We start from the raw sequence: 24,431 nt of genomic DNA, 5'->3' as shown, positions 1-24,431 counted from the left end.
GCATATACCTGTGGAGGTAGCAGGACTTACATCGCGTATACCTGTGGAGGTAGCAGGACTTATATTGCGTATACCTGTGGAGGTAGCAGGACTTATATCGCGTATACCTGTGGAGGTAGCAGGACTTATATCGCGTATACCTGTGGAAGTAGCAGGACATATATCGTGTATACCTGTGGAGGTAGCAGGACTTACATCGCGTATACCTGTGGAGGTAGCAGGACTTATATTGCGTATACCTGTGGAGGTAGCAGGACTTATATCGCGTATACCTGTGGAGGTAGCAGGACTTATATCGCGTATACCTGTGGAAGTAGCAGGACATATATCGTGTATACCTGTGGAGGTAGCAGGACTTATATCGCGTATGCCTGTGGAGGTAGCAGGACTTATATCGCGTATGGCTGTGGAGGTAGCAGGACTTATATCGCATATGCCTGTGGAGGTAGCAGGACTTATATCGCGTATGCCTGTGGAGGTAGCAGGACTTATATCGCGTATGCCTGTGGAGGTAGCAGGACTCATATCACGTATACCTGTGGAGGTAGCAGGACTCATATCGCGTATACCTGTGGAGGTAGCAGGACTCATGTCGCGTATACCTGTGGAGGTAGCAGGACTTATGTCGCGTATGCCTGTGGAGGTAGCAGGACTCATGTCGCGTATGCCTGTGGAGGTAGCAGGACTTATATCACGTATCCCCGTGGAGGTAGCAGGACTTATATCGTGTATACCCGTGGAGGTAGCAGGACTTACATCCCGTATACCTGTGAGGTAGCAGGACTTACATTGCGTATACCTGTGGATTTAGCAGGACTTACATCACGTATAACTGTGGAGGTAGCAGGACTTATATCGCGTATACCTGTGGAGGTAGCAGGACTTACATCGCTTATACCTGTGAGCTAGCAGGACTTATATTGCGTATACCTGTGGAGGTAGCAGGACTTATATCGCGTATACCTGTGGAGGTAGCAGGACTTACATTGCGTATACAAGTGGAGGTAGCAGGACTTACATCGCGTATACCTGTGGAGGTAGCAGGACTTATGTCGCGTATGCCTGTGGAGGTAGCAGGACTTATATCGCGTATGCCTGTGGAGGTAGCAGGACTTATATCGCGTATGCCTGTGGAGGTAGCAGGACTTATATCGCGTATACCTGTGGAGGTAGCAGGACATATATATCGCGTATACCTGTGGAGGTAGCAGGATGTATATCGCGTATACCTGTGGAGGTAGCAGGACTTACATCGCGTATACCTGTGGAGGTAGCAGGACTTATATTGCGTATACCTGTGGAGGTAGCAGGACTTATATCGCGTATACCTGTGGAGGTAGCAGGACTTATATCGCGTATACCTGTGGAAGTAGCAGGACATATATCGTGTATACCTGTGGAGGTAGCAGGACTTATATCGCGTATGGCTGTGGAGGTAGCAGGACTTATATCGCGTATGCCTGTGGAGGTAGCAGGACTTATATCGCGTATGCCTGTGGAGGTAGCAGGACTTATATCGCGTATGCCTGTGGAGGTAGCAGGACTCATATCACGTATACCTGTGGAGGTAGCAGGACTCATATCGCGTATACCTGTGGAGGTAGCAGGACTCATGTCGCGTATACCTGTGGAGGTAGCAGGACTTATGTCGCGTATGCCTGTGGAGGTAGCAGGACTCATGTCGCGTATGCCTGTGGAGGTAGCAGGATTTATATCGCGTATACCTGTGGAGGTAGGAGGACTTATATCGCGTATGATTGTGGAGGTAGCAGGACTTATGTTGCGTATGCCTGTGGAGGTAGCAGGACTTATATCGCGTATGCCTGTGGAGGTAGCAGGACTTATATCGCGTATGCCTGTGGAGGTAGCAGGACTTATATCGCGTATGCCTGTGGAGGTAGCAGGACTTATATCGCGTATGCCTGTGGAGGTAGCAGGACTTATATCGCGTATGCCTGTGGAGGTAGCAGGACTTATATCGCGTATGCCTGTGGAGGTAGCAGGACTTATATCGCGTATGCCTGTGGAGGTAGCAGGACTTATATCGCGTATGCCTGTGGAGGTAGCAGGACTTATATCGTGTATACCTGTGGAGGTATCAGGACTTATATCGCGTATACCTGTGGAGGTAGCAGGACTTATATCGCGTATACCTGTCAAGGTAGCAGGACTTTTATCGCGTATACCTGTGGAGGTAGCAGGACATATATCGCGTATACCTGTGGAGGTAGCAGGATATATATCGCGTATACCTGTGGAGGTAGCAGGACTTATATTGCGTATACCTGTGGAGGTAGCTGGACTTATATCGCGTATACCTGTGGAGGTAGCAGGACTTATATCGCGTATACCTGTGGAAGTAGCAGGACATATATAGCGTATACCTGTGGAGGTAGCAGGACTTATATCGCGTATGCCTGTGGAGGTAGCAGGACTTATATCGCGTATGGCTGTGGAGGTAGCAGGACTTATATCGCGTATACCTGTGGAGGTAGCAGGACTTATATTGCGTATACCTGTGGAGGTAGCAGGACTTATATCGCGTATACCTGTGGAGGTAGCAGGACTTACATTGCGTATACCTGTGGAGGTAGCAGGACTTACATCGCGTATACCTGTGGAGGTAGCAGGACTTATATCGCGTATGCCTGTGGAGGTAGCAGGACTTATATCGCGTATGCCTGTGGAGGTAGCAGGACTTATATCGTGTATACCTGTGGAGGTATCAGGACTTATATCGCGTATACCTGTGGAGGTAGCAGGACTTATATCGCGTATACCTGTCAAGGTAGCAGGACTTTTATCGCGTATACCTGTGGAGGTAGCAGGACATATATCGCGTATACCTGTGGAGGTAGCAGGACTTATATCGCGTATACCTGTGGAGGTAGCAGGATATATATCGCGTATACCTGTGGAGGTAGCAGGACTTATATTGCGTATACCTGTGGAGGTAGCTGGACTTATATCGCGTATACCTGTGGAGGTAGCAGGACTTATATCGCGTATACCTGTGGAAGTAGCAGGACATATATAGCGTATACCTGTGGAGGTAGCAGGACTTATATCGCGTATGCCTGTGGAGGTAGCAGGACTTATATCGCGTATGGCTGTGGAGGTAGCAGGACTTATATCGCGTATACCTGTGGAGGTAGCAGGACTTATATTGCGTATACCTGTGGAGGTAGCAGGACTTATATCGCGTATACCTGTGGAGGTAGCAGGACTTACATTGCGTATACCTGTGGAGGTAGCAGGACTTACATCGCGTATACCTGTGGAGGTAGCAGGACTTATGTCGCGTATGCCTGTGGAGGTAGCAGGACTTATATCGCGTATACCTGTGGAGGTAGCAGGACTTATGTCGCGTATACCTGTGGAGGTAGCAGGACATATATATCGCGTATACCTGTGGAGGTAGCAGGATGTATATCGCGTATACCTGTGGAGGTAGCAGGACATATATATCGCGTATACCTGTAAAGGTAGCAGGATGTATATCGCGTATGCCTGTGGAGGTAGCAGGACTTATATTGCGTATACCTGTGGAGGTAGCAGGACATATATATCGCGTATACCTGTGGAGGTAGCAGGATGTATATCGCGTATACCTGTGGAGGTAGCAGGACTTATATCGCGTATACCTGTGGAAGCAGCAGGACATATATCGTGTATACCTGTAGAGGTAGCAGGACTTATATCGCGTATACCTGTGGAGGTAGCAGGACTTATATCGCGTATGCCTGTGGAGGTAGCAGGACTTATATCGCGTATACCTGTGGAGGTAGCAGGACTTATATTGCGTATACCTGTGGAGGTAGCTGGACTTATATCACGTATACCTGTGGAGGTAGCAGGACTTATATCGCGTATACCTGTGGAAGTAGCAGGACTTATATCGCGTATGCCTGTGGAGGTAGCAGGACTTATATCGCGTATGGCTGTGGAGGTAGCAGGACTTATATCGCGTATACCTGTGGAGGTAGCAGGACTTATATTGCGTATACCTGTGGAGGTAGCAGGACTTATATCGCGTATACCTGTGGAGGTAGCAGGACTTACATTGCGTATACCTGTGGAGGTAGCAGGACTTACATCGCGTATACCTGTGGAGGTAGCAGGACTTATGTCGCGTATGCCTGTGGAGGTAGCAGGACTTATATCGCGTATACCTGTGGAGGTAGCAGGACTTATGTCGCGTATACCTGTGGAGGTAGCAGGACATATATATCGCGTATACCTGTGGAGGTAGCAGGATGTATATCGCGTATACCTGTGGAGGTAGCAGGACATATATATCGCGTATACCTGTAAAGGTAGCAGGATGTATATCGCGTATGCCTGTGGAGGTAGCAGGACTTATATCGCGTATACCTGTGGAGGTAGCAGGACATATATATCGCGTATACCTGTGGAGGTAGCAGGATGTATATCGCGTATACCTGTGGAGGTAGCAGGACTTATATCGCGTATACCTGTGGAAGCAGCAGGACATATATCGTGTATACCTGTAGAGGTAGCAGGACTTATATCGCGTATACCTGTGGAGGTAGCAGGACTTATATCGCGTATGCCTGTGGAGGTAGCAGGACTTATATCGCGTATACCTGTGGAGGTAGCAGGACTTATATTGCGTATACCTGTGGAGGTAGCTGGACTTATATCACGTATACCTGTGGAGGTAGCAGGACTTATATCGCGTATACCTGTGGAAGTAGCAGGACATATATAGCGTATACCTGTGGAGGTAGCAGGACTTATATCGCGTATGCCTGTGGAGGTAGCAGGACTTATATCGCGTATGGCTGTGGAGGTAGCAGGAATTATATCGCGTATACCTGTGGAAGTAGCAGGACATATATAGTGTATACCTGTGGAGGTAGCAGGACTTATATTGCGTATACCTGTGGAGGTAGCAGGACATATATATCGCGTATACCTGTGGAGGTAGCAGGACTTATGTCGCGTATACCTGTGGAGGTAGCAGGACTTATGTCGCGTATGCCTGTGGAGATAGCAGGACTTATGTCGCGTATGCCTGTGGAGGTAGCAGGACTTATATCGTGTATGCCTGTGGAGGTAGCAGGACTTATATCGCTTATGCCTGTGGAGGTAGCAGCAGGGCAGGTGCAAGGCACCAGAGCGCCCCAGGCGAGTCGGGGTGGGGGCGCCCCGGTGCCGGGGAGGGGTGTACCTGTCCTGCGGCTGTGTAAATAAAGCTTGCGGCAGCGGGGGGTCCCTGCAGTCAAGAAATAACGAGCGCTATCCGCCTGGCTACGCAGAAGCGCTTCTGTTGTGAAAACACTGGCCGCACGGCGCACGCTGATTGGCTGAATCTCATCCAATCAGCGTGCGGCCAGTGTTTCCCCAAAAGAAGCGCTTCCGCGTAGCCAGGCGGATAGCGCTTGTTATTTCTTGACTGCAGTGACCCCCCGCTGCCGCCGCCGCAAGCTTTATATACACAGCCGCAGGACAGGTACCCGCGCGGCACGGGGGCGGGAGGCGAAATGCCGCCCTCCAGTGGCCGGCGCCCTAGGCAAATGCCTAGATTTGCCTAGTGGTGGCGCCGGCCCTTGGTAGCAGGACTTATATCGCGTATGCCTGTGGAGGTAGCAGGACTTATATCGCGTATGCCTGTGGAGGTAGCAGGACATATATCGCGTATACCTGTGGAGGTAGCAGGACTTATATCGCGTATGCCTGTGGAGGTAGCAGGACTTATATCGCGTATACCTGTGGAGGTAGCAGGACTTATATCGCGTATACCTGTGGAGGTAGCAGGACATATATCGCGTATACCTGTGGAGGTAGCAGGACATATATCGCGTCTACCTGTGGAGGTAGCAGGACATATATCGCGTATGCCTGTGGAGGTAGCAGGACATATATCGCGTATACCTGTGGAGGTAGCAGGACATATATTGCGTATACCTGTGGAGGTAGCAGGACTTATATCGCGTATACCTGTGGAGGTAGCAGGACATATATCGCGTATACCTGTGGAGGTAGCAGGACTTATATCGCGTATGCCTGTGGAGGTAGCAGGACTTATATCGCGTATACCTGTGGAGGTAAAAGGACGGTACTTGTGAGTTATCCGGACGCCCGATTTCAAAATCGGGTCGGATCGGGCACATCGCATCGCATCGCATGCGACCATCGGATGCGATGCGATGCGATGCGATGACCCGATTTTTCCATAGGAATCAATGTTAAAATGGACTGAGTCCATTTTAACATGGAATTCAATGGGAAAAAGGGGTCCTTTTCATACCCCTACTATCCAAGTGGGCATGGAGTTGGATATAAACCTGTGGCGAGCGTAGCGAGCCACCGAGCCCGAAGCGTGGCGAGCGTAGCGAGCCCCGCGAGGGGACACGGAATACCGTCCCCTCGCGGGGCTCGCTTCGCTCGCCACGCTTCGGGCTCGGTGGCTCGCTACGCTCGCCACAGGTTTATATCCAACTCCATGCCCACTTGGATAGTAGGGGTATGAAAAGGACCCCTTTTTCCATAGGAATCATTTTAACATTGATTCCTATGGAAAAATCGGGTCATCGCATCCGATGGTCGCATGCGATGCGATGCGATGCGATGCGATATCGCATCGCATCGCATCTGATTGTATGCCTTAACTTAAGGCATACAATCAAAAAATCGGGCGTCCAGATAACTCACAAGTACCAAAAGGACTTATATCGCGTCTACCTGTGGAGGTAGCAGGACTTATATCGCGTCTACCTGTGGAGGTAGCAGGACATATATCGCGTATGCCTGTGGAGGTAGCAGGACATATATCGCTTATGCCTGTGGAGGTAGCAGGACATATATCGCTTATGCCTGTGGAGGTAGCAGGACATATATCGCGTATGCCTGTGGAGGTAGCAGGACATATATCGCGTATGCCTGTGGAGGTAGCAGGACATATATCGCGTATACCTGTGGAGGTAGCAGGACTTATATCGCGTATACCTGTGGAGGTAGCAGGACATATATCGCGTATGCCTGTGGAGGTAGCAGGACATATATCGCGTATACCTGTGGAGGTAGCAGGACTTATATCACTGTGCAGACTGAGCGATATTGATTCACAGTGGAAGTTCATTCGTTTGAACCTGGGAAATTTCCCCTGATAACAGCACTGGACACACCACTAGGTGTCAGTAGAACAATAGTGAGGAATTATCACTCACAGCTCAGTAACATATTCTGCAACAGTGTAATTATCACACCTCTGGGCAGTATGCCAGGATATTTGGCAACATAGATATTGTATCCAATTCCTTCACTCAAAGTAATTACATGAGGAAGCTGAGCTCTGATCTAATGACTAACCAGTGTAGTTATAGATCATATCCTCAAACAAATTGACATAGGCAAAGTAGTACACCCCTATGCAGCCGACATTAGCGAGCTGTTAAGTGTATTTACAACAAAGAACCAAACCTGGCAACATTGCACACACCTCTGTAACATCTATCATATGTACCCATAACATGGAATAGACCTGTTAAAGTCATATACAACCAGTTAAATATCTGATTAACCTACAAGGCGAACTGTGTAAGAAAATAACACTAAATAAGCCAATATATGCCTATATTTTGGACACAGAATTAAAAGGTTTAAAAACATACATCTAAACGTCCAATTAACCTATAAGGCGAACTGTGTACAATTATAACACTAAATAATCCATCATAGGAGTTCTCTTTTGACTTTAAATATTGATTGACAAGGCCAAACGTGTATAAATCATAACACTTAATAAGCCTGAACAGGTTGACCACAAATGATGTGTACAAGCACAAAGGAGTGCATAGGCTATTAAAAAAGCCAATTTAATACCAGGTGCAAGGGGTGTACATAAGCCCATGTATAACTGGAGAGCTACAAAAAGGTGAACCATCTCTCTAGTACTGTACCTGGAATTTGTATTAGGTGCAGGAGGTGTATACAAGCCCTTATGAAATTGGAGAGTTACAAAAAGGTGAACCATCTCCCTATTACCATACTGAGAATTGAGATACAACCATCTCTCAGTGCACTAACTGAGAAGGTGAACTGTGGACAACAGTGTACCAAAATACAGAGGGCTCATATAAGCCCATACTAACCCCAGAGTTACCTATAGAGATATACCCTGCCTACGTATATCAAAAAGCCAATTCAGGCATGATGACACGGATATATCTATAGAATAACGCCAGAGACTGACGGCACAATCCCAGTGTCTCATAGACACTATCCAGCCCAGCCCCCACTGCCTACATTTTAAAGTCTATTTCACAATATATCTTTCAAACCTTTTTCACCTAAATGTATATATGTATGTTGTAAGTCCCTTATTTTTTAACCTCTTGAATTTCGCATTTTATTGGTGGTGTATCCCATATCCGGATATTAATAAAGATTACAGGGGATACTCCACTTTTTGAGAATCTACTCCCAAAAACCACCATGGAAATTGGTGGTTTATAATAATAATAATATTTTTTGGTGTGCATCCATAGGGGATGCGGTTAATTTCCCGGCAGTCGGGATCCCGGCGGTCGGAATCCCGACACTGGAATCCCGACCGCCGAAATCCCGAAACTTTCTCCCTCCATGGGTGTCCACGACATAGAGGGAGAATAAAATAGCGTGCCGAGCGTAGCGAGGCACCGGGCCCGCTGCGTGGCGATCCATGTCCCCCCCTTGTCGGGATTTCGGCGGTCGGGATTCCAGTGTCGGGATTCCGACCGCTGGGATCCCGACCGCCGGGAAATCATATCGGATCCATCCATAGAACTAGCTTTCCCGTCTCTTTCTTCTTGTTCCTTATATCGCGTATACCTGTGGAGGTAGCAGGACATATATCGCGTATGCCTGTGGAGGTAGCAGGACATATATCGCGTATACCTGTGGAGGTAGCAGGACATATATCGCGTATACCTGTGGAGGTAGCAGGACTTATATTGCGTATACCTGTGGAGGTAGCAGGACTTATATCGTGTATACCTGTGGAGGTAGCAGGACATATATCGCGTATACCTGTGGAGGTAGCAGGACTTACATCGCGTATACCTGTGGAGGTAGCAGGACTTATATCGCGTATACCTGTGGAGGTAGCAGGACATATATCGCGTATACCTGTGGAGGTAGCAGGACATATATCGCGTATACCTGTGGAGGTAGCAGGACTTATATCGCGTATACCTGTGGAGGCAGCAGGACTAGTATCGCGTATACCTGTGGAGGTAGCAGGACTTATATCGCGTATACCTGTGGAGGTAGCAGGACTTATATCGCGTATACCTGTGGAGGTAGCAGGACAAATATCGCGTATGCCTGTGGAGGTAGCAGGACTTATATCGTGTATACCTGTGGAGGTAGCAGGACTTATATCGCGTATACCTGTGGAGGTAGCAGGACATATATATCGCGTATACCTGTGGAGGTAGCAGGACTTATATCGCGTATACCTGTGGAGGTAGCAGGACTTATATCGCGTATACCAGTGGAGGTAGCAGGACTTATATCGCGTATACCTGTGGAGGTAGCAGGACAAATATTGCGTATGCCTGTGGAGGTAGCAGGACTTATATCGTGTATACCTGTGGAGGTAGCAGGACTTATATCGCGTATACCTGTGGAGGTAGCAGGACTTATATCGCGTATACCTGTGGAGGTAGCAGGACTTATATCGCGTATACCTGTGGAGGTAGCAGGACTTATATCGCGTATACCTGTGGAGGTAGCAGGACATATATCGCGTATACCTGTGGAGGTAGCAGGACTTATATCGCGTATACCTGTGGAGGTAGCAGGACTTATATGGCGTATACCTGTGGAGGTAGCAGGACTTATATCGCGTATACCTGTGGAGGTAGCAGGACTTATATCGCGTATACCTGTGGAGGTAGCAGGACTTATATCGCGTATACCTGTGGAGGTAGCAGGACTTATATCGCGTATACCTGTGGAGGTAGCAGGACATATATATCGCGTATACCTGTGGAGGTAGCAGGACTTATATCGCGTATACCTGTGGAGGTAGCAGGACTTATATCGCGTATAACTGTGGAGGTAGCAGGACATATATATCGCGTATACCTGCGGAGGTAGCAGGACTTATATCGCGTATACCTGTGGAGGTAGCAGGACTTATATCACTGTGCAGACTGAGCGATATTGATTCACAGTGGAAGTTCATTCGTTTGAACCTGGGAAATTTCCCCTGATAACAGCACTGGACACACCACTAGGTGTCAGTAGAACAATAGTGAGGAATTATCACTCACAGCTCAGTAACATATTCTGCAACAGTGTAATTATCACACCTCTGGGCAGTATGCCAGGATATTTGGCAACATAGATATTGTATCCAATTCCTTCACTCAAAGTAATTACATGAGGAAGCTGAGCTCTGATCTAATGACTAACCAGTGTAGTTATAGATCATATCCTCAAACAAATTGACATAGGCAAAGTAGTACACCCCTATGCAGCCGACATTAGCGAGCTGTTAAGTGTATTTACAACAAAGAACCAAACCTGGCAACATTGCACACACCTCTGTAACATCTATCATATGTACCCATAACATGGAATAGACCTGTTAAAGTCATATACAACCAGTTAAATATCTGATTAACCTACAAGGCGAACTGTGTAAGAAAATAACACTAAATAAGCCAATATATGCCTATATTTTGGACACAGAATTAAAAGGTTTAAAAACATACATCTAAACGTCCAATTAACCTATAAGGCGAACTGTGTACAATTATAACACTAAATAAGCCATCATAGGAGTTCTCTTTTGACTTTAAATATTGATTGACAAGGCCAAACGTGTATAAATCATAACACTTAATAAGCCTGAACAGGTTGACCACAAATGATGTGTACAAGCACAAAGGAGTGCATAGGCTATTAAAAAAGCCAATTTAATACCAGGTGCAAGGGGTGTACATAAGCCCATGTATAACTGGAGAGCTACAAAAAGGTGAACCATCTCTCTAGTACTGTACCTGGAATTTGTATTAGGTGCAGGAGGTGTATACAAGCCCTTATGAAATTGGAGAGTTACAAAAAGGTGAACCATCTCCCTATTACCATACTGAGAATTGAGATACAACCATCTCTCAGTGCACTAACTGAGAAGGTGAACTGTGGACAACAGTGTACCAAAATACAGAGGGCTCATATAAGCCCATACTAACCCCAGAGTTACCTATAGAGATATACCCTGCCTACGTATATCAAAAAGCCAATTCAGGCATGATGACACGGATATATCTATAGAATAACGCCAGAGACTGACGGCACAATCCCAGTGTCTCATAGACACTATCCAGCCCAGCCCCCACTGCCTACATTTTAAAGTCTATTTCACAATATATCTTTCAAACCTTTTTCACCTAAATGTATATATGTATGTTGTAAGTCCCTTATTTTTTAACCTCTTGAATTTCGAATTTTATTGGTGGTGTATCCCATATCCGGATATTAATAAAGATTACAGGGGATACTCCACTTTTTGAGAATCTACTCCCAAAAACCACCATGGAAATTGGTGGTTTATAATAATAATAATATTTTTTGGTGTGCATCCATAGGGGATGCGGTTAATTTCCCGGCAGTCGGGATCCCGGCGGTCGGAATCCCGACACTGGAATCCCGACCGCCGAAATCCCGAAACTTTCTCCCTCCATGGGTGTCCACGACATAGAGGGAGAATAAAATAGCGTGCCGAGCGTAGCGAGGCACCGGGCCCGCTGCGTGGCGATCCATGTCCCCCCCTTGTCGGGATTTCGGCGGTCGGGATTCCAGTGTCGGGATTCCGACCGCTGGGATCCCGACCGCCGGGAAATCATATCGGATCCATCCATAGAACTAGCTTTCCCGTCTCTTTCTTCTTGTTCCTTATATCGCGTATACCTGTGGAGGTAGCAGGACATATATCGCGTATGCCTGTGGAGGTAGCAGGACATATATCGCGTATACCTGTGGAGGTAGCAGGACATATATCGCGTATACCTGTGGAGGTAGCAGGACTTATATTGCGTATACCTGTGGAGGTAGCAGGACTTATATCGTGTATACCTGTGGAGGTAGCAGGACATATATCGCGTATACCTGTGGAGGTAGCAGGACTTACATCGCGTATACCTGTGGAGGTAGCAGGACTTATATCGCGTATACCTGTGGAGGTAGCAGGACATATATCGCGTATACCTGTGGAGGTAGCAGGACATATATCGCGTATACCTGTGGAGGTAGCAGGACTTATATCGCGTATACCTGTGGAGGCAGCAGGACTAGTATCGCGTATACCTGTGGAGGTAGCAGGACTTATATCGCGTATACCTGTGGAGGTAGCAGGACTTATATCGCGTATACCTGTGGAGGTAGCAGGACAAATATCGCGTATGCCTGTGGAGGTAGCAGGACTTATATCGTGTATACCTGTGGAGGTAGCAGGACTTATATCGCGTATACCTGTGGAGGTAGCAGGACATATATATCGCGTATACCTGTGGAGGTAGCAGGACTTATATCGCGTATACCTGTGGAGGTAGCAGGACTTATATCGCGTATACCAGTGGAGGTAGCAGGACTTATATCGCGTATACCTGTGGAGGTAGCAGGACAAATATTGCGTATGCCTGTGGAGGTAGCAGGACTTATATCGTGTATACCTGTGGAGGTAGCAGGACTTATATCGCGTATACCTGTGGAGGTAGCAGGACTTATATCGCGTATACCTGTGGAGGTAGCAGGACTTATATCGCGTATACCTGTGGAGGTAGCAGGACTTATATCGCGTATACCTGTGGAGGTAGCAGGACATATATATCGCGTATACCTGTGGAGGTAGCAGGACTTATATCGCGTATACCTGTGGAGGTAGCAGGACTTATATCGCGTATACCTGTAGAGGTAGCAGGACTTATATTGCGTATACCTGTGGAGGTAGCAGGACTTATATCGCGTATACCTGTGGAGGTAACAGGACTTATATCGCGTATACCTGTGGAGGTAGCAGGACTTATATCGCGTATACCTGTGGAGGTAGCAGGACTTATATTGCGTATACCTGTGAAGGTAGCAGGGTTTATATCGCGTATACCTGTGGAGGTAGCAGGAATTTTATCGCGTATACCTGTGGAGGTAGCAGGACATATATCGCGTATACCTGTGGAGGTAGCAGGACTTATATCGCGTATACCTGTGGAGGTAGCAGGACATATATCGCGTATACCAGTGGAGGTAGCAGGACTTATATCGTGTATACCTGTGGAGGTAGCAGGACATATATCGCATATACCTGTGGAGGTAGCAGGACATATATCGCGTTTACCTCTGGAGGTAGCAGGACATATATCGCGTATACCTGTGGAGGTAGCAGGAAATATATCACGTATACCTGTGGAGGTAGCAGGACTTATATCGCGTATACCTGTGGAGGTAGCAGGACATATATATCGCGTATACCTGTGGAGGTAGCAGTACTTATGTCGCGTATACCTGTGGAGGTAGCAGGACTTATGTCGCGTATGCCTGTGGAGGTAGCAGGACTAATGTCGCGTATGCCTGTGGAGGTAGCAGGACTTATGTCGCATATGCCTGTGGAGGTTGCAGGATTTATATTGCGTATGCCTGTGGAGGTAGCAGGACTTATATCGCGTATGCCTGTGGAGGTAGCAGGACTTATATCGCGTATGCCTGTGGAGGTAGCAGCAGGGCCGGTGCAAGGCACCGGAGCGCCCCAGGCGAGTCGGGGTGGGGGCGCCCCGGTGCCGGGGGGGGGGTACCTGTCAAGCGGCTGTGTAAATAAAGCTTGTGGCGGCGGCAGCGGGGGGTCCCTGCAGTCAAGAAATAACGAGCGCTATCCTCCTGGCTACGCGGAAGCGCTTCTGTTGTGAAAACACTGGCCGCACGGCGCACGCTGATTGGCTGAATCTCAGCCAATCAGCGTGCGCCGTGCGGCCAGTGTTTTGCACAACAGAAGCGCTTCCGCGTAGCCAGGCGGATAGCGCTTGTTACTTCTTGACTGCAGCGACCCCCCGCTGCCGCCGCCGCAAGCTTTATATACACAGCCGCAGGACAGGTACCCCCGCGGCACGGGGGCGGGAGGCGAAATGCCGCCCTCCAGTGGCCGGCGCCCTAGGCAAATGCCTAGATTTGCCTAGTGGTGGCGCCGGCCCTGGGTAGCAGAACTTATATTGCGTATGCCTGTGGAGGTAGCAGGACTTATATCGCGTATGCCTGTGGAGGTAGCACGACATATCGCGTATGCCTGTGGAGGTAGCAGGACTTATATCGCGTATGCCTGTGGAGGTAGCAGGACTTATATCGCGTATGCCTGTGGAGGTAGCAGGACATATGTCGCGTATGCCTGTGGAGGTAGCAGGACATATATCGCGTATGCCTGTGGAGGTAGCAGGACTTATATTGCGTATACCTGTGGAGGTAGCAGGACTTATATCGCGTATACCTGTGGAGGTAGCAGGACATATATCGCGTATACCTGTGGAGGTAGCAGGACTTATATCGCGTATACCTGTGGAGGTATCAGGACATATATCGCGTATACCTGTGGAGGTAGCAGGACATATATCGCGTATACCTGTGGAGGTAGCAGGACATATATCGCTTATACCTGTGGAGGTAGCAGGACTTATATCGCGTATGCCTGTGGAGGTAGCAGGACTTATATCGCGTATGCCTGTGGAGGTAGCAGGACTTATATCGCGTATGCCTGTGGAGGTAGCAGGACTTATATCGCGTATACCTGTGGAGGTAGCAGGACATATATCGCGTATACCTGTGGAGGTAGCAGGACTTATATCGCGTATACCTGTGGAGGTAGCAGGACTTATATTGCATATACCTGTGGAGGTAGCAGGACTTATATCGCGTATACCTGTGGAGGTAGCAGGACTTATATCGCGTATACCTGTGGAGGTAGCAGGACTTATATCGCGTATACCTCTGGAGGTAGCAGAACTTATATCGCGTATGCCTGTGGAGGTAGCAGGACTTATATCGCTATGGAAGTCGAGTTACACACACGCCATTTTAGGATAGTATGGCCGCCATTTTGGTTCGCGGAGTTGCGCAAATAAAGTTTCCATACCCGAGTATGTGTGACAAAGTGGACCAGAAGAGTAGCCATACTATCACACATAAATTCATAATAACATACTGACACTAAATAAAATATAGTTAAAGGTTTAGAACGCCACACATAGCTTAGTTAGCCCTGCATACATCTGTCTGTATCATGTTTAGTACCGTTCCGTTCCGTTTCTTATGCGTAGTATTCCGGTCATTGCGAATATTTCACAATATACACGGCTCGACAGTTATGGACATAATCCATATTCCAGGGACAGTTTCTGTTGAAAGAATGTAACAAAGGAATCTAGATGAAACCAGTTCTTATCACTGCTGACGCCGAAACCACCAAACAAAGGACTCTTAAAGTTCACTCCCCTGGACCTAGCCAAACCAGGTGTATCATCTTACCCCCCAATCACAGCTGACCTGACATACGACCTCTGACCAATGAGAACGGCCTTTGACCTCCCCTTTCTGACCCTATAAAGATAGGCGACCCAGAGCAGCCAAAGTCTCTTCGGCACATCTACCTTTCCCTGACTGTCTACCGGACTATAGTTCAGCCCTGAACGATAGTGAGCTCTGACCGGACTGCGCTTCGCATATTTAATGAGATGGGTAACGGTTGCATTAACGGTATTTATCCTTATTGTATTGATTGGCTGATTGTGTCTTGTATCTGTATTCTTTCCCCTTAGCAGAGCCTGTTTAGTATTCATTGTTAGCATATTGTATCACTTGTTAAACCTGTATTTTCTATTCCTGTAACCCCCCTTTTGTCCATTAGGGACTTAAATACAACCTCTTTACGGAGTTCTTATCTCCTTACTTCTATACTGTGGTTTGTGTCTGTTATTCGCATTTAGCGATAAAGGTATATTACGGACACTGTCCATAAAGGTATATTCGCAGATTAGAGACAAAGTACTGCGAAGGAATCTCTGATTAAGGTATTGGTTCTTGGTGTACATAATACAATAAAAGGTACGCTACGCTGCGCTACGCTTTGTTTGCACGTAGTTAGGTATAAAGGGTACGTTGGTTGCGGACTTATTACGTAACCAACGCTTTTCACTTATTGTCTCTCTGGTCATATTATATCGCCATTAACAATTGAGGGCTCGTCCGTCCGCTCCACATTCCAGAACTCAGTACCAGGCGTGCGACCTGACCTATACCAGCAAAAGGGTGGAAGTATTTATTGTTTCCATTGCTGGATAGGCCGGGTCCGCGGCGGTGCGGGGTTTGGGAAGTGCTAGCGCTGAACCCGGAGTACAATAAGTGAAAGCCACGTGTTTTAAAGCATATATTAAGTGTTTAGTAAACTGTACTTCTGCCTGCCACAAGTAGTTTAACGGGGTATAGTGTTTTGAGTTGCTTGTTCATTACAGTATATGTACCACGTGCGATAAGGTTCGCACACGTGGAGTCTGTGTTTATTATAGTACATAGAGGATCCCCTCTGTGCAAAACTATAACTTTTATTGTTAGTTACTGCAAAACCAGAGACTCCGCCACGTGGCGACAAGCCCTGGGCCTTTTGCAGTAACGTAAAGCGTCTATCGTATATTACGCAAGGTGCGCGCGCACGTGCCCATATCGGGAAAGTTTCGCATCTTTGTACGTGATTTACGGATTAAGTGCGGGATTTATTTCGCATCTTGATACGTAACTTTCGGACGGAGTTAAGGGATTTATTCCACATTTAGGCGCAATTACTGCGTATAGCGAAACCCAAGCGCAACCTTGCAAATACACTATAGAACACGTGGGTGGCCGATTCATCGGCGGCCTGTGAGCAACGCACGTACACACGTGGCTGTTCATTGGTACTGCACATGCAGCACACATAGGAACTCAAAGGTGAACAGTATTGAACCACTAGCCTTATTTAAAACAGTATAGTAATATACTGTGGATGGGGCGGTGATTTAATAAAGAGAAAATAAGTTTTTTTTTCTTTTGTTCATTTTCTCATAAGCAAGCAACTCAAGCATTATTTTAATAGATTCCTATAGCGTATTATAAGGGATTTATAACTGCATAAGTATCTAGTGAAAAGCTACCAGCCTGGGAAGATTTTCTGTACAGAAATATTTCAAATATATGCATAAGACCAAGGTGTAACCAGCGCCCAGTGTGAAAAATAACTGAGGCGAACGGGTGTGTGACGGCACGACTCAAGCGCAGTGTAGTCCAGTGTAGGACAGTCCAGTTAGGACAGGGTTCACGTGACGACGTGCCCATAGGAACTGCCCCTTCAGTGGAACTAAATTCCGCTAGGAGGGTACAAGAAGATACATCGGAACCCAGTTGTTTCCGATTAGCTACTTTAGAAATCCAGTTTTTGGGGGTATAGGAAAACAAGTTTGTTATACCCTGGAAAAATTGTGCCGCACCAAGCAAGTTGGCTAGAAGTTCGCTGCTAGTTGAAAGACTTGGTGATTGAGTATCGTACCTCGTATCCTTCGCACCTGCTTGACTGTGGGATGTTCTAGGAAGCTGTAGAAGTGAGTGTTTGGGGAGCTCTCAGACAATTAATAACCCACCGATATCTATTAAGCTGTGAACGTTTATTCCTGTAATTATGGGTAATAACGGGTCACGCTGTGATAACGTGCATGTTAGGGAGGAAGCAAGCCGGCCAAAAGGATCGGCTGCTTTTATTATGTGCTGTAAGCACGGTGAACTCGCAGTTGTTTACCAAAATAAATGGAGAAAAATGACACAAGGCAGCAAGTTAGAATTTCCCAGTGTTGGTAGCTTCGATCCAGAAATCTTATCAGCAGTAAAAGATGAAATATGCCTACTCTCCAGTCGTAAGGAGAGAGTGAAGCATATAGATATTCTTAAATTGTGGCAGAAGGAAGGACAGGAACAATGGGGAACCAGAGGTCTGGCAATACTTGACGCAATCAGCCACAATAAAAATGCAACCGCTGCCACAATAGAATCAGCTCCCCCACCCCCATATGTGCCGAAGGGGTTAATGACTCATAAGAAAGACATGAGTAATAATGTATCCATTGCTAACTTGTACCCTGTTTTTACCCCCTATAAGCAAGATACAGATCCAGAAGGGAGATGCCTGACATCAGCCATCCCTTGCGAAGCTAGCAGAAAGGAGAGAGAGGCTGAGACAGCCCAAGCTGCTGCTGCCATTCTGGTCGAGGAGATGGCTGATGCCAGGTACACGATTGGAGACACAGGTAAGTACACACAACACAACACAGAGATAGTTGCTCATGGGATGTTGTCCAATGGTGCAGGGGGGATACAGATCCACCCTCTGCACACAGTGGAACCTCCTTGTGGACGGGGAGACGGGGATGAGGTAATGCCTGTAAAGGATAGTGACATGCACAATACATGGACACGATTGGAACGTCATTCAATCATCAAAAATTTCCCTGACCCCATTAAAGATCTGGCAAAGTGTCAGAAATTTGTAAGGGAGCGAGGAAATTCAGATGAGCCCACCAATAAGGATTGGCGATACATGTTGAGAGCTTGCCTCCCTTCACACATAGATGTCCAGAAGTTCATTCGAGACAGTGGTGTGGAGGGCGATAAGATTTTAACTGAACAGGGCAACCAGGAAAATATACGCCTAATAAATATACAATTGGGTGTATATTTCCCAGCGACAGTTGAAAATACCCTAGGGTTCACCATCACACAGAAAGATGGTGAGTCCACCAGCGGATATTTCAACCGTGCTTTACAGGCGTTGCCAAAACACTCTGGTATCCCCAGCCCCAGGGACAACATACATCTTAAGGGAGGGATTGTCTCTGTGCTGATACAAGGTCTTAGGGAAAATCTGAGAACCAACATAGAAACCATTCACCCCAACTGCAGACAGATGTCAATACACACTTTAAAGAAATCTGCTGTTGATCTGGACAAACGATTTATGACAGAAAGACAAAACCAAATAGTATGTTTCAAATGTGGAAACAATGGACACATAGCCAGACATTGCAGGGTAAGTAACCATAGAAAACATAACACATATGTAAGTAACTGGGAGACACAATGGGAGAAGACAGGTAGGTCTCAACACATAGCCATAGCCCCACCTAGTAGCCAACGCCGCCCTAAGCATGACACATATATGCAAACAGGGAGTAGGACACACATACACCCCACATCCAGGTAACATAAGACAATATCTGAGGGAGGAGCCTCAGATATGGGTAAGTGGAATAGTTTAAATATAAAGTTCTTTTTGTATCAAACCCGTTAACAACATTCCCTCCTGGTCTAGGTTGTGCCAAGCAATTAGTAGCAGCAATTGGGGTAACAGGAAAAATACAGCATTACCCACTGACGAAACCAGCAGATGTTACAAGCGGGCCTCTGCATACCAAACTCTCTTTTCTGTTGGCTGCAGCGGCCCCGACTAACCTCCTGGGTAGAGATTTACTATGTAAAATGGGATGTGTCATCTATTGCACCCCTGATGGGGTATTTCTGGACACTCCTAGAAATCTTACACAAGAAGTGCAAGATATGCTGGACAGTCCTCAGAGGCTAATGTTGTATTCCACTGTTATAGAGTCAAATCCATCTAAGGTAGCTAAAAACTATAGCACAAATACCGAGTTCCCTTTGAACTAAAGATGGGAAGGACACAGGATCAATGGCAACCATAGCTTCAATAGAAACCCCGTTAAAAACAGAAAGTATAGCGCCCCAAAGTACAGCTTCACCATTCGAAATCTGAGGTTGAGCTGGAAAAATACCCAGTGAAATAACAAGGTTCCCAAAAGAGAACTTTTAGCTAAATACCCCTAGACACAGCCCATAGTCACAACCACACTGGGAAACAGAAAGAAAGGGAGGGCTTACAAATCAGAACAGGAGTTGAAAAGGGTAAGAACCAAATAGTTGAGAGCCAATTCCCCCATAGTGCTAAATCCTGGTGTCATCAAAATAAAAGAAAAATTTTCGGTTGAAAATAAATGTACACATTACTGTCATTAATATTTTCTACCCTTTTTGAGTTTTTCTCTCTCTTTTTCCAATTTTTTTTCTCCTTTCCCTACTTTTCTGTTCCAGAAACCTCAGAAAGCCACCAAGCCCCTCCCCCGGGTCTTGCAAGATCGCACACTGTCCTTACGGCCCACAAATGGGTAAATACCAATACAATGGGTTAATGATCTATTGTTATGTCCTTTCCTCATCCACAGCACCAGCAGTTGGCGATAGACAACTTCTGGTGTATCCTCCTGAGGCAGGACATAAGGTATCTCAGGACGGATTGCGGTTGCGCCTGAACAAGGGGGGGAGGGGGAGGGAAATCTGGGACACATTAGTAACCATAAACCCACAAATCATAGAAAAATAGTTCGAAAAATCTGTCGCACTCCCAGCAGAGAAAAATACCCATTGTGAATATGCGATACCCCATAAAGCGAGTAGTCACAATATATTATTCAGTAAATCTTGAACAAAGTCCCAGTAACTTTAAGCATTGCTCCTAATGTTACCCAGGGCAACCACAGCCACCATCTTGTGAAAAGCAGTCCAAGTAATGCACAAAGCATTCCCCTTCTACAAAGAATGAAAAGGGTTGTAAAACGCATTTACATATAAATAGGTACAATCGCAAAACCCATGTCTTCACAGACAAATGTGGATAGTAAAGAAGAAGAAACAGGCCTGATTACAGCCTTTTGCCATGGGTAAAACTGACACAAGGGACCATGTGATTTCGAATATTAGACCTGCTGAGGGGGCGACAGATATAGTGACGTAAGAAACCTGGCGATGCCAGCCTGACCAATGTCGTACTGCAGTGTACAATTAAACCCTATTACTTAAGCACTTCATACTTGTCTACACAGTGTAGTTGCCATAGCACTACCGGTATAAACTGTTTATGCTCCTCATCTTGGCCCTTATTCTGATCGGTGCGGATATTCCCGCATTCTTACGGTGCGGTCCGCACGCCACGGTGTTTTGCCGCGTGCGGCCATCGTCCGTAGAAACGCCCACGTGTCCTCCGCATTCGGACGGACTCACTCTTTAAGAACAGGGCGTGTTTACGGACGACATACAAACCATGCGTGTGCGGGAGAAACACTCCGATTCTGCACGGTATTACTGAGTATTACAGAGTATGCTCGGAAATACCGCATCCGAACGGGAGCCAAGCGGTGCTACCGCCCGTAAGCGGAGTATTTACGCCAAACAACCCACTATTATGTCAATTCTGCAATACATCACATGACCCACTTATTCAATTACCTATCCTCATAAAAAACAGCTTATTTGGAATTGGAATCAATTAGATGCCAATATATCCTTACAAGCATGCCTAACACATGCATTGCACACATTAACCCTTACAGCAATTGAAGCAGCAATGGTTTCAATTAAAGCACTGACAAGCGGCCTATTAGTGAGTAATGAGTAAAGGAGTAGATTCTATTGGGTTCAGGTGTTAATGGTTGTAGTCATTAGGCGTACGTTCGCCTACCGCATGAACGAGTGGTGTCCGCAAAGCAATAGTACACTTGTGGACACCGCACATTTCTGCCCTTTTTGATCGCGTGCATTCGGAGTGGTTTCCGAATGTACGCCCCCCAACATAAGTGTACTCCCCCGTGTCCGCCCATGTTTCCGCCCCGTTTTGCCCACTTTGAAACTACGCCCATGTGTCATTCCGCATGACGCCCATAATACGCCCCTATTTCCCGAATGATAGCGGTGAACAGTTCTGGACGGGATCTGGCCGAACTGGTACCGAGTCAAGGCGTGGCACATGCGCGTTGCGTTCTCCACGCATGCGCAGACGCCGTAAAGACGCGATCCGAAAGTATGCGGTAAAGTCCGCGTCAATCAGAATAAGGGCCATAGTCTGGACACTCCTAAAATTCTGCCTAAACATGAGAAAAATATTCATCAGCCAAGTTCACTAAATGGGAACTTGCATTGATGTTACCAGTAAAATGGGTAATATTGTAAACCCAGCAACACTCTTACCAGGTGTGCCCGCCAAGGCACAAAGGGTGGATTGGTGCTGAGGTTGCTGGAATGGTGGAATTTAGTGGGAGCCGAGACGAATATGATTGCATGACATGTTCGAATCAGACCTTTTGCAGCATGCCCCCAAAGGGTGGTAACAACCCATTGGAAGAGGTAATTCATTTTTTTTTTCTCTCCCTCGTTCTTTCCACAACACCGAGAGGAAAAAAAATTGTACACTGGCTATACCGTAATAGATGGAAAAGGCATAGTAGAGGCTGAACCCATTGGACGTCTCACTCAGCAACAGCAGTCTCATTAGTAGTACTGCGAGCTGAGAGAGAAAAACAGCCAATATTCATGCCGACTCCAAGTATGTTTGTTGGGGTAATACAGAAGATCTTAGGCCCTATGGCGCCTCAGATGTTTTGTTTCAGTAGCTGGCACTCCAGTGGCGCAAGCGTTGTAAGTTTAAAAGATTTCTGACAGTCACACAGCTGCCGGAGTGGCTGTTATCAAGTGTAAAGCCCACATCTTCGATGAGGATTCAGTGTCACTTGATAATGAACATGCTGGCAAGGCAGCTGGGTGAGCCATGCGCTCTGCGGATAATGTTTGTGTTCCCCCTGTAAATGTCAGTATATTCACATAGAAATACAAGATTTGTGTCCCCTGCAGGAGAAGCAGTCTGGAAGGAGAAGGGATGTGGACAGGAATAGAAAGATGGACAAGGAAAACCAGTGACTCTGAGAACATGCCAAACTGTCAGGACAGAGATAGCCCATGGCCTGACTTGTCTTGACAGGGAAGGTAGGTGGAAAAATTAGTCCGAAATTATAGTGTGCCCACAGACAGGTAAGACGACAGGATCATGCCTTACTTGTCTGGGGGAAAGAAACTGCAACGGCTGTTCCCACAGAGCCATCTCCACATCCCTCCTCCAGCAGGATCCTCTGCAGGTAATACAAAATTGGCTTTGTACAGTCCACTCTAGAAGCATTTAAGTTATTTATTTTTTTATATATATATATATATATATATATATATATATATATATATATATATGTTGACGTTTGTGTGTATAGATATGGCAGCCCAGAAGCACCCTTGAGTATGCAAATATATATATGAAAGGTTTAAGTCATGTGTGAACCTTCAGGGACTGATGGTACACCCCATAATCTCTTTTTGTAGTAGTAGAATCACTCTCAGAACTCCACCTCATTTGTCCCCATCGAAACATTGCTTGGCGGGCAGCCACAGGTTAGGGTAATCCCACAAGGAGATCCTAGACCACAAATGCAAGTGATGTATCCACACCTGGAAAACTGCAGCAAAAGGACTTTGTTGACACCTGTTGTGAACTGTCATAACCATGAACCAGGAGATGTTGTTGTTTCCCCTGCTTTGCCATATACAGGTTGCTTGATAGACCTTTGGAAAGAACCACCCCAAATCTTGTTGACCAGCACTACCTCAATAACAAAGTCGCAGAGAGAGAGATTCGGGTACGTACGTCCTACTGCCAAAGGAACAGAAAGCCAGAAGGTCCTGACACTCGAGGGCGAAAGAAAGAAATCGCTAAGAGGCACCATTTCGGGAGGACTGGAGAGCAGCTAAGGTCAAGCAACCTGTACAAGCTACAAAAGGGACTGTGACACACCCCACTGGTAACAGGTTGGAAGGATCACTAACAAAAAAAAATCTTTTCCTTTCTCAGTTTTCTCTATTGTTGTGGGTCCTATTCTTGTCTCCCCCCCCACTATCCGTTCTTATCTTCAAAATCAAGGATACCGCCGCCGCAGTGCTGCCAGGCATTGGACGGACGATACAGAGTTCTGAGAGTGTGTTACCCGTCCCAGTTTAGGTCAAGGTAGAATCTATAAACCTGACACATTACCCAGGACCGGATGTTTGATGGTGATAATACCATCATACTTAAAAGCATACCAAAAAGAGAAACAACAAAGAGTTCAAGGGTCTGTTGTCACAAACAATACCTACCAAAGGATGCCATATCTGAAAAACGTGTATATGTCGTAACCTCCCTTGTTTTTATTTTTATCCCAAAATTGTACATTATCCTTCGTGACCCTGAGTAGATTGTTCGATAAATGCGGCCCATCGTTTATCCGTGATCCTGGATCGGCCAAGAGCAGATGGTTTACTCCCCTTATATGTTTATTTCATGGGTCCCAATTTCTTTGTTAGGATTATGAATTTCTGTATTGTCGTGTAAAATGTTTTTTTATGTAACAGTTTTATATTTACTGTTAAAGGGTGGACTATGGAAGTCGAGTTACACACACGCCATTTTAGGATAGTATGGCCGCCATTTTGGTTCG

Source organism: Crinia signifera, chromosome 1 (assembly GCF_055691185.1).
Source record: "Crinia signifera chromosome 1, ASM5569118v1, whole genome shotgun sequence".
NCBI classification, from domain to species: Eukaryota; Metazoa; Chordata; class Amphibia; order Anura; family Myobatrachidae; genus Crinia; species Crinia signifera.
The sequence above is the reverse complement of the archived record's forward strand: the minus strand, read 5'-3'. Positions refer to the sequence as shown.